Source organism: Cryptomeria japonica, chromosome 10, assembly GCF_030272615.1.
Source record: "Cryptomeria japonica chromosome 10, Sugi_1.0, whole genome shotgun sequence".
In the NCBI taxonomy this organism is placed as follows: domain Eukaryota; kingdom Viridiplantae; phylum Streptophyta; class Pinopsida; order Cupressales; family Cupressaceae; genus Cryptomeria; species Cryptomeria japonica.
In genome coordinates this window covers 130,343,235-130,354,252 of record NC_081414.1, presented here as the reverse complement: position 1 = coordinate 130,354,252, position 11,018 = coordinate 130,343,235, and the positions used below count along the sequence as shown (strand labels likewise).

The 11,018-nt window shown below is 33.4% G+C and overlaps 1 long non-coding RNA gene across 2 annotated transcripts; it reads left to right on the top strand.

The window, feature by feature from the left end:
- Window positions 1–1,482: 1,482 nt before the first annotated feature.
- On the top strand, window positions 1,483–3,770 carry LOC131858695 (uncharacterized). Of its 2 annotated transcripts, none has more exons than XR_009359036.1 (3): window positions 1,483–1,807; window positions 2,552–2,617; window positions 2,828–3,770. It is a non-coding gene; the product is annotated as an uncharacterized LOC131858695 (long non-coding RNA). The 2 variants fall into 2 exon arrangements; XR_009359037.1 differs by having other exon boundaries at window positions 2,548–2,617.
- The last annotated feature ends 7,248 nt before the right edge of the window (window positions 3,771–11,018 follow it).

Below are 11,018 nucleotides of genomic sequence, written 5' to 3'. Positions count from 1 at the left end.
TCCCACCGCTGCACCAGCATGCAGACACCACTCACGAGCTAGGGCTTTGATGCCCTAGCTCGAACACAACACCCTCTATGCACAACTCCATCACTGAAAAATAAATAAATTCAAATTTATGTTCATTTCTATATTTTATTAAGTTTGTTTGTAAATAATTCTCCAAAACCATTCGTATTGTATGAATGATAATGCTAGATTTTTTATTGAACACTTTTCTTAGTCTCAAATTTAAAATGCCCCCATAAATACAATTTGCTAGTTCCTTGGTATTAGTTGCACATAAGAATCCATGATTAATAAGAGAATCAAGAGTTCTAGCATAAGAAAGAGTTGAATGAAAATAACCCATGATCCTTAAATTTTTAAAGCTACCTTTAATGAAAGTAATTAGACTTAATGTTTAGTGTGTGACAATGTGTAGCTTAATGCATCATTACCTTAACATGCTTCACACGTTGGTTGATTAATCAAAAATAATTTGCATGTGGCCAAATCTTCCTTGCCCTTTTTTATAATTATAGAGTAGATATCCTCAATCAGATCTTAATCATACTTTAAAGGTGGTCTTAATGTTATCCCAAGTGCTAGCATGCTTGTCAATAATACATTTAGAATCCTTATCAAATTTATAGTTTGCAAGGATTTATTTCTCTACATAAACATTATATAGAAAAACCACATAAAACAATCAAGAATTATTCAAACTTCTAGGAAAATGTTGTTTAGCTTCTAGTGTAGGAAGCCTCTATTTTGAATGGCATTGATGATGACCATAGAATGTCCTTTCACTTGCATTTTAGAAACACAAAAAAAGTTTAAATATTGATGACCAAGGAGGAATGTTTGTGTTGTTGCTTCATTGTCGGTATTTTGCTTCATTTTCTTTGAGTCAACCTCAAAATGTTTCCCATTGTCATCATTGATGATACATCTTGCTTTAGATGGGCTTGTTTTCTCCCTTGCAACCCCATATTTTAACCCACGATATAGAAGGGGCAAACCAATTGATTCCAATTTTAGGATTAGTTGTAAAATTACTTCTACTGACTCATGAATGAGGTAATAACTAGCTGCTTTCGGATTGATTGTGTCTCTTCATGAATGAGGGTTAGCCATATTCATTATTACGAATAATTAGTTCTTAACTATCAATAATAACCCAATTGTACTTATACTAAAAACTTATTTTACTCTACAAAATTAATTATATTTAAACAATTTATTTAATATTATATAATATATATTATTAATATTTTATAAATATTTTAACAACCACCCTTACTTTTCAACTTAATATTAATAGCTATTTTATATGTCAAAATATCAATATCAATAGACTCATTTAAGATTTCTATTATAATTTATATGCCAAAATAATTAATAATAATTTAAATTATTTACAATTAATGACAAAACTATTATAATAATGACATTTTTATGTAATGTTATAGTTTTGAACCTATGGTCTAATGGAACAATAGTTCAGCTAATGTAATTTTATGAAAAAACTACGAAGCATTTAAACCGTTGAAATTTAGGGTTAAAGCTAGGGTTTTAGTGTTTCTTTCTATCCGAGACTCTGTCACAACTAATTTCATTAGATGGGTTTTGTTGGAGCCAAGCTCAAGACAGAGCAGCATCCATGGCGGCCACCTTACCACAAACTAATGTAAAACCATATAATCGCTAGGTATGTGAAGATGTCGTGGTAAAACTATTGAGTGATTCAGATATGTCTGAAGCTGTCCTTAAAGATTTCCGAAGTGCGCCGGAATCTTTAGCCCAGTCCTTAATCTTTAGCGAGGTTTGTATGCGAGCTTACAATAAATAAAAGTTAGGGTTTTATTCAAATGAAGTTTATAAGAAGGGCTAGGTTTAAATAATGTGGAAAGGTTAGGGCTTAGGACACAAGTGAGGGTTTTGCTTAAGCTGATAGTTAAACAGTATTGAAGATAACTTGAGGAAATCTAATAAGTGGAATTATTCAGCTATTCAAATGCCGCTAGGTATTTTCCTGTGTTTTAATTTCAATCTGTTTTGCATTACTTCGCAAGGATTTAACACAGTTACGAGTTTTGAAAATGAGCTATCAAGTTGTAGGTATTTTATTATGTTTTAATTTTCAATCCGTTTTGCATTACATTTGCAAGGATTTAACACAGTTTTGAGTTGAGGTTTTCAGATTATATAATGCTAGTAGAGGGGGTCTAATGTTTCTTTCTTTTGGTCGCTATTTACCTTGCATAATTTCTTTTTAAGGTGAATGTCACAGCTAAAAGTATTCTGGATGATGAGTATATGTACAAGGCCAGAGAAGTAGTCACTTGATTTCTTCATTTGATTTCTCAATGAGGCTGTTGTCATAGTTACTCTGATAGATAACTCTGTTTTGACATTCAGTTTTTTATTGAATGAATCATAATGCATATTAAGATCATCGAGGTCCATTGCTTCTTTCATTTGCTCGCTATTACCTTTGTTTAAGTGCTCTCGACTTGAATGCCACTGCTAAAAATATTCTGGATGATGAATACATGTACAAAGCCAGGGAAGTTGTCATTTGATTCCTTCATTTGATTTCTCAATGAGGCTATTGTCATAGTTACTCTGACAGGTAAATATATCTTGTCATCCAGTTGTAGCTGCAATGTTATTTGATTCTCAATAACATGCTTGTCAATATGGATTTCAGTTTTGTGTATCTGATCTGTGTGATGTATTTCACTCTGTATTTCAATCATTTGTGAAAGTGTCTCTGCACCGTTATCCATTTTTATTTTAGTTACTTACGAAATTTTATCTATTTGTGAAATGGCTGTGCAAGTCTTTTGAGAAAGCAACTTGGTTTTTTTGGCAAATGGCAAATTGTCAGCTGCACTTGCAGATAAGTGCTTGAAGAAGTCAGTATTTTCATTTTGTTTTTGTTTTTGTTTTTGGGTTTTATGTATTTTTGTTTAAAGCCTTGTCAAATTTGAAACTTATGATTTCGTTTCTTATGTTGAAGAGATTGGAATCCCAATGATTCAGATTTTTCTGTTGTCATTTATGTTTCTTTTTGTTTTTGCAGAGTCTGGTATCTGGTGATGGATTAAGTGTATTAGCTATGTGCAAGATTGTTTCTTGTCTTTTGAAAATGTCATCTACACAAAAAGAAAAAATAGAATATTTAATTAACAATGTTTATAAAACCTTATACTTAACCATATGCGAATTGGTTGTTATTGGGTTTACCCCACATTGATAAGAATTGAGGACAAAGTCATATTTTTATCTAAAAAGGAGAATTTTATACCATATGCAATTTCGTTGATATCCATCAAAACTTCTCTATATGATATAATCTTTGTGCAGGGGTCAGCTTCAGTATTTATTTAATTGGATTCCAATCTCTTCCGCAAGAAGCACCTGCGGCTATATGTTTATTACGTACATATATCTTATTACTTTTTAAATTGCATTATCATATCCATTCTGATCTCTGTAAAAATATCAGAGCCCATTCAAAATCTCACCTTTTCCACTATTTTATTTCAACATAATATAAGTATCCAAATAATATATAATATAATATAGTCTTATTGTCACCTTTTTTATAAGGAAAAATGAAGGGTCTTTTAAAGGGACATGTCTATTCTGGTTCCAAAACGGCATTGCGGATTGACTAACACGTGTTAGTCGCGCGTTTTACACCATTGACTAACCTATCGCTAACAAGCTGTACAAACTCTTTTTTTCATAGAAAATTGATAAATGGATGAAGCCTGACCATCAACACAAAGCAATAACAAGGACGAGTTTCATTATCACTTGTTAAATGAAGCAAATCTTTCTACTTTGATAATATGCAGCACCATGTATTGTTAATCCTAGTTGTTTTTACTTTGAAATAATGTTGCTTCTAATAAGAACATAAACATTAATAGATAAGATTTATGTAGACTTTTTATTTTGTTTTCATTCTTTTCTTAATAGAACTCTTGAGTTCTTTATTAAAATAGAGGATTAAAATTTATTGTTTTTATTGTGTCGTCATATAATATAGGTAAACATTATTCATATTGTATATTGTTGAATAATGAATATATATCATTTAATAAATTAAAAAAAGAATAATACATTATTTGTCAAAAAAAAGGTGAATGGTAGAAGGCACATCATTAATGGAGATCTACTTCATCTAGTGAATGATTATATTAATAATCAACCAATAAGAGAACCCTAGGTTGTTTAACATGAATAAGAGAAATTATTAGATCTAGGTAAGAAAACTTGCAAAATTTTGGCTAACCAAAAAGATTGGACCCATGCAACTATGAAAAGATAAATTGCAAGTTAGAATACTAAGACCATCCATATGCAAACATGATTTCTAGCTCACTTTAAAGCAATATGGCACTCTAGGAGATACAACGTTGAATGAGGACGTTATAGGATTCCATGTCTAAAAAGGTCTAACATTTTATTCAGCACAAAGTGTTAAGCTTTAATGATGGATTGAGAGAAAGCCTAAACCCCCAAAATCATGGGGAGGACATAAAATATTAGCAAACCACATAGTAAATTCATTGTTGTTGTCAAAATAGGTCTAAATAATATCTGTAAGAATCTTTTAAATTTTTTAATAGGATGCCATAAAAGGAACCCAACAAGAAGATTAGAAAACATTAATTTTTACCAATCGAAGAGAGTTTTAAAAACCCAAAGTTTGAAATCTAGTTTAAAGTTGTGATATTTTTATCTTTCACAATGATCATAGGTTTCATTTATGAAGTTTTAATAGTGAGGTAAAGTTAGATACTCACAACTCAAAATTTGGGAATTTTGAAGTTAAAAAGTTGGAAAAATAAATTATGAAAATTAAAAAGGTTGTGAAAACAGGTAGCTCACAACCCATAAAATCCAAATTAATGGTTGTGAATAATCATTTTTCTAAACCCATAAAAATAATAAAATTAAAAGGTTATAAAATTCCCTTAAAATATCCATGAAGGAATACAAAAATATGTTATAATTTGCCAAAAATAAAAATTTGAAGTAGTTGTGGTTTTGAGTTGTGATTTTTGTGAGGTTATGAATTGTTCTCAAATTACCAATGACCAAAAAAGGAAGTAGTTATTCTACTGAAATCTATCAAAGTTAATAATCATGGCAAAGAAAGTTGCATTTCAAGAAATATATGGGAGAAAGATTGCTTAGAGCATTTCCACTTTCAATAGCTTGTTTTCAAAATGGACATGCTTCATTTATCCAAAATATTTCAAAAGCTCATTGTTTAGTCAACATTTAGATGCAACATTCCCCAACTCCTAGCTAAAGATATTATTGGCTGATGAAAATTTGTGGGTTTTTTCCTTTTGGGGCACTATTTCTTCTTACTCCAAATTTAACATTTCCTCACACCTCATTTTTTTCATGACCTTTTTTGGTTGGTTGTTATCTATACTTCTACTCCATGAATCTTGTGTTCTTTTTGCCCTCAAAATTCCAAATTTCCTCCTTTTTGTATACTTTCCTTTTGGAGATATCTCATACTTATTTCTTATATTTTGGCATCATCTTTTTTATGTTCTTCTACATTTCTTTCTCTTGTTTCTATCTTTTTGCAATAAATATTCCTTCAATTTGCTAGAGAATGTTATACCTTTCATTCTACTTAGACATCATTAATAGTTTGTAATGGTAATCCTTTTTTTATATTCTTCTACATTTCTTTCTCTTGTTTCTATCTTTTTGCAATAAAGATTCCTTCAATTTGCTAGAGAATGTTATACCTTTCATTCTACTTAGACATCATTAATAGTTTGTAATGGCAATCCTTGTAGTCCTTGCAAGATTTGGAATTGTAACAAGATTGGTATTCAAGTTGGTCAAAAAGAGTCATGTAAGTGCTTGCCAAAATAGGTAGCAAAAGTGTTTCATAAAAAGTGTTTCATGTGCATATTAAAGAGCATAAAATGTATCACAATTCTATATTGTGTAAATGTTGCTAGCCCAAGTATTCTAGATTTTTTTCAAGGGAAATAAATAGCAAAAAATATATTATTGGTTGTGAACCAAGTGCATGCATGGCTACTCAGGCCCCATGCATGGATGACATGATTTATTTATAAATTGATTGCATCATTTTATGATATTGGTTGTAGGTGGTGTTTCAACAATTAATATACATGTTAAGTTTTTATAGCAATGTAAACCATCCTGCTTTGACAAAATTTAAGAAGCAAACTTGCGCATCTCACAAACTACAACAACTTTATGTAAGTGTGTTTTCAAAAAAACTTGTCATATTACAAGAATGAAAGAGTAACATGGCTGACTAAATATCTAAATTTAGACATTAAGAATGTAGAATTAATATAATTGGTAGCGAAAAATTTAAAAAGTTAATTATTGACAACATAAATTAGGATTTAAGAGGATAAGAATGTGGTCCCTTGAGGATGAGTGCCCTAGTAAGATATTTCAATTTATTGCACTTAATGAGGATTTTGTTGTAGAGATCATTCTTAGTCTTTCAAGTTTGGATGTGTCATAAAGAGACTTGCGCGATAGTTAGCAATCAAACCCTGAAAGGGCGGAAGTTGCACACCAAACACTTGACTAAAGTGAATGAGGCATTTTGTGGTGCAATGCAAATTAAAGTAGTTGACTTAGAGAAATATTTGCTTTCGAATATATAAGTGTAATCAATAAGAAGGGGGACTTCTTCTTCCCACAATCCAAACCTATTGTCATGGATGGTGAAAGGGGTTGTGAACTTTGGAATTCCTTTGAATTTTGATGGAGAACAAAGTCTTTTATTACCATCTCAATTGCTACACAATTTTTGTGATTGTGGAGATTGGGAAGTGAAGCATAACATTATGGAATTGAAAGGAGCTAAGGATTTGGAGTCAATATTCATGAGCAAAAAGATGAAATTGAAGTTGAATTTGACCAACCATTGGGATGATATAGCATTCCAACATAAGCTAGTTCCTAAAACTTCCTATTCGTTTAATGAAGGATACCTCAAACTCTCAAGTTGACAATGGAATTTGACTTAATCCACAATCTCAAATTATCACTTAATGAATCAAGAGAAAAGAAAGAAAGAAATTGAACAACTGAAAAAATAAAGGAAGAACAAATTAAGTAGAGAAATACAATAAGAATTACTACTGGGGAAATGGAGTAAGAATTTTTAGAAAGAGAACAACAAATTTAGTCAAGTAGGCACATGAAATTCAACAAAGGAGAGAAAATGAATAGAACAAGAAGCAACATAAGATACACCACAAACAAGATGAAAAAGAAAAAGTACTTGGACGGGAAAAAAATGGAAGTAGATAGGGAAAACATTTATGCAATTCAATAAATCTTTTGCTTGATCAACACTCTTTTAGGGAGATGATAATTTTTCACTACCTTTAATATTCTACCACAATGACCTTTTCTTGCATTAAACAAAGTGAAGTTGTCAAATTGTGCATAACCCTAAGGGCGAATTTGCATATGTTGTTCATCTTTGACTCCAGCTCAATAATCTTGTCCTTCACCTTGCACAGTTCCTCCACCATATCCTTCAACTCTTTCTCATTCCTCTAACATACCATGAAACTCTCATCCACAACATTCATCTTTACATCTTCATCCATGGCAACCTCCACCAATTTTTCATCACTCGTTGGGTTCCCCTATTCGGCCCAGCTATTGTTTACTAACTTCTTTGGGTTCTCGTCCAAATTCTCCCCATCACCATCAACATTCCCCTCATCCTCTTTTTCTTCATATTCCCTACCCTTCTGCCTTTCCTCATCATTTGAGCCATAATCAACGGGCTTTAATTATTTACCCTTCCTAGACTCACAAGAGGCAACTCTATTCTACGATCTCCAGCCTTCATTCCTACTACTCTCCATTTTGTCCTCTTCCTTCATACTCGACTCTCCTAAAATCGTTATCTTCTAGCAACTTGAGTTCTTCCCTTTCTTTTTGCTTGTTGAGGTCTTTTGGGTTTTGGGCATATCAATTTCTGTAATTACCACTGAAGTGGATGAGGTTTTAGGGGAAGCCATGAAAGCAACCTTCGAATGGGAAATACAGTGTTTGGTCCAAGCACTAGGTGCACCAATTAACAAGGGGGAAGCACTCGTGGTAGGGGCTTCCATAACCACAATATTCCTAAGCAAACAAAGGGCTAGATGAAATGAATATAGTTTGTAAATCAAGCCCTGGTGCAAGGGCACTGACTTTTTATCTTGGCTTTTAGGGTCTAGGGCCTCTTTGATAGAGTGTTCCAAGGAGTGATATAGATAAAAGGGGAAAGAGAAGTAGTAGACTTTATAGCAACCTTTGAGAGTAAAGTACTTCATTATTATTAAACATATCATTTTCTAGTGGTCGGGTAGTGCTTCTCTCGCATATCCAACTTGCAGCTTCATAAGGGCTTGAACCTTACCACAGAAGAACCGGTTAAGACTTTCATTATTCGCCACATGGATTGTTCTCTTATACTTCCTGCCTTCCATGGAAAGGCTAGACACTTGCACACTCACTTCCTCACTGACCTCAAACAAAATTCCTTCCAGAGTGACCATCCTATTCACCCATGATGTAGCAAATTGAATCGACAATTCTTCGTCAAACCTTTGCATCAGTTCAAGGTACCCAATCAACCCCCCTTCCTTACAAATGTGTCATACAATTTCAATATTTTTGAACTCATCGGGTTTATCAAGCTCAATACGCACACATTCTCACATTATGTGAGTAGTAAGAGAGTTTTGTAGTAAATCTAGAGAAACACTAGAGAAAACTGTGAATGTTTTTCCAGAAGTGTCACAATAAATGTGAAGGAAATTTTTGTGTGGGCCATTGGAGTCATAAATGCACCTGTATCTTCCCTTAATCCCTTGCATGTGCCAACAACACAACATGCAATTCAAAGTGATAACATAATTGAAATTCGTAGGCTTTCTTTCCCTAGCGATTAACTTGTCATCATTACTCAACTCCCACATGACTCACTATAATGATGTCAGAGCATCATATCATAACAAAATAAAATACACACAACATACAAATGGTGGGCCCCACTCCACTTCGATGCATGAGAGTTGCCAAAACCAACATGATTGTACCCTCTTTGCTTAAGAGTCCACCTCAACAAATTCTACATCATCCAAAGCTCTCTCCTTTTGAAATTTGAATTTTCCCACCATCTACAATCAAACTTGTATCCCCCAACCCAGGTTAATAGATGCTGCAAGAGACAACTCCCCAGAGATGGAAATGCCAATGACTGCTCATTATTTTAGCCCAATCAATATGCTATTTTTTACCACAAATGAATAGGATAAATTTGCACATCCAGAAATGGAATTCTTTAGACTCGGTGCTCCCAACCACACGGTGCAACAGAGTAATTGCATTAGATATTTCTTCTTTGAAAAGATCCCTCTCGAGATGTGAGGGGAGCCTAGACTTGCCCTTTCTTTCTTTCTACAACCATCCTTGGCAATGCGATTAAGACACTAGTCCTTTTTATCACTAAAATAGTCCCAACTCGACTTGATGCACAAGTCCACGAACTGTTCTCAATCAGGTAGCTTCAACACTTGGGAGATAGTCTCAAAATCCATTTCACAATAACAAAGCCATCAAAGGATCAAATTTATAAAGTCTCCATGTGGTAATGGTCGGAATAAGTGACTATCAATTCTGGACATGGGATAGCAGACGAAAAACTCCCGACACTGACAAGCCTACTCTCAACAATCTTCCTCCCCATGGGAAAGATTGGTTCTTGTTGCATTATTCTAATAATTCTATGGAGATTCACACCACCTAATGGAGTATCCCTTATATCATCCAATCCATCTCCTATTGTAGGCAACATTAAATATATTTGGAGCTAGAATCTTAAACGCAAGATAATGGGCAATGGCTTTGGCGGTTTTGACAAATAAAGAATAAATTTGCAAAAATCCAGAAATGAATTCACTACACTAACTCATGAGAACAACCCTGGAACTTCGTACTAGCTTCCCCCTATTAAGGAAACTTTAACTTCTGGATTAAGAAACAATGTAGAAGAAAGAAAACTAAAACCTAACCTATTTTCAAATGGCTCTGCAAGTTCTTATTTAGTTACGACTCCACACTTTACTCTAGTAGCTCTTGAGAATGAGAATGGAAATTTTCTCAAGTATTGTCATATTCTTTAAGAGAAGAGCATTTAATTCATTTAATTTTAGTGGTGAAAGTACCATTATTTCCTTTTGAAAATCGTTCTAGTACATTCCCATGCTTTTCGCCACCTCATCATTATTAATAAGTCGTACCTATGGTTTCCTTGTAAAGACTGCACCTTGAAATGCAGAAACTTACATTGAGTCGGGGTGTCGACAGTTTCCTAAACTTTTGAACTATTGCAACTTGCAAGTGAAAGGTATGCGAGTTCAATAATAGTTTGACTTGCCGACTACAAAGGACTCAAAGCTAAACAAGATCGACAACACTGATTCACAATTGAAAGGGAGTCAAGTGGTCTACCAATCAGGTGATTCGAGAACTCATGAACTCATTGATTGGGTCCAAAAACTTGGCTGAAGGCCGACTAAAAGCTGAGACTTCACAAAATTATGGGAGAGTTTGCAAACAAAGGTCGACACATGAACATAACATAGGCTTTAAAGGGAAGAACAAAATTTCTAAAGATTGGGTGGTAACGAGATGTACCATCAGGAGAGTTGCGCAATAATCAACAATCAAAACCTCTGAGGGAGGAAGATGCACACCAAACAATTGACCAAAGTGAATGAGGCATTTTGTTATGCAACACAATTTAATTTTGTTGATTAGAGAAACATTTGCTTTCAAATATGGAAGCATAACCAATTAGAAGGGGGACTTCTTCTTCTCGCAAGCCAAACCAATTGTCATGGATAGTGGAGGAGGCTACTTGAACTTTGGAATTCCTTTGAATTTTGATGATGAACAAAGTCTTTCATTACCACCTTCATTGCTACACT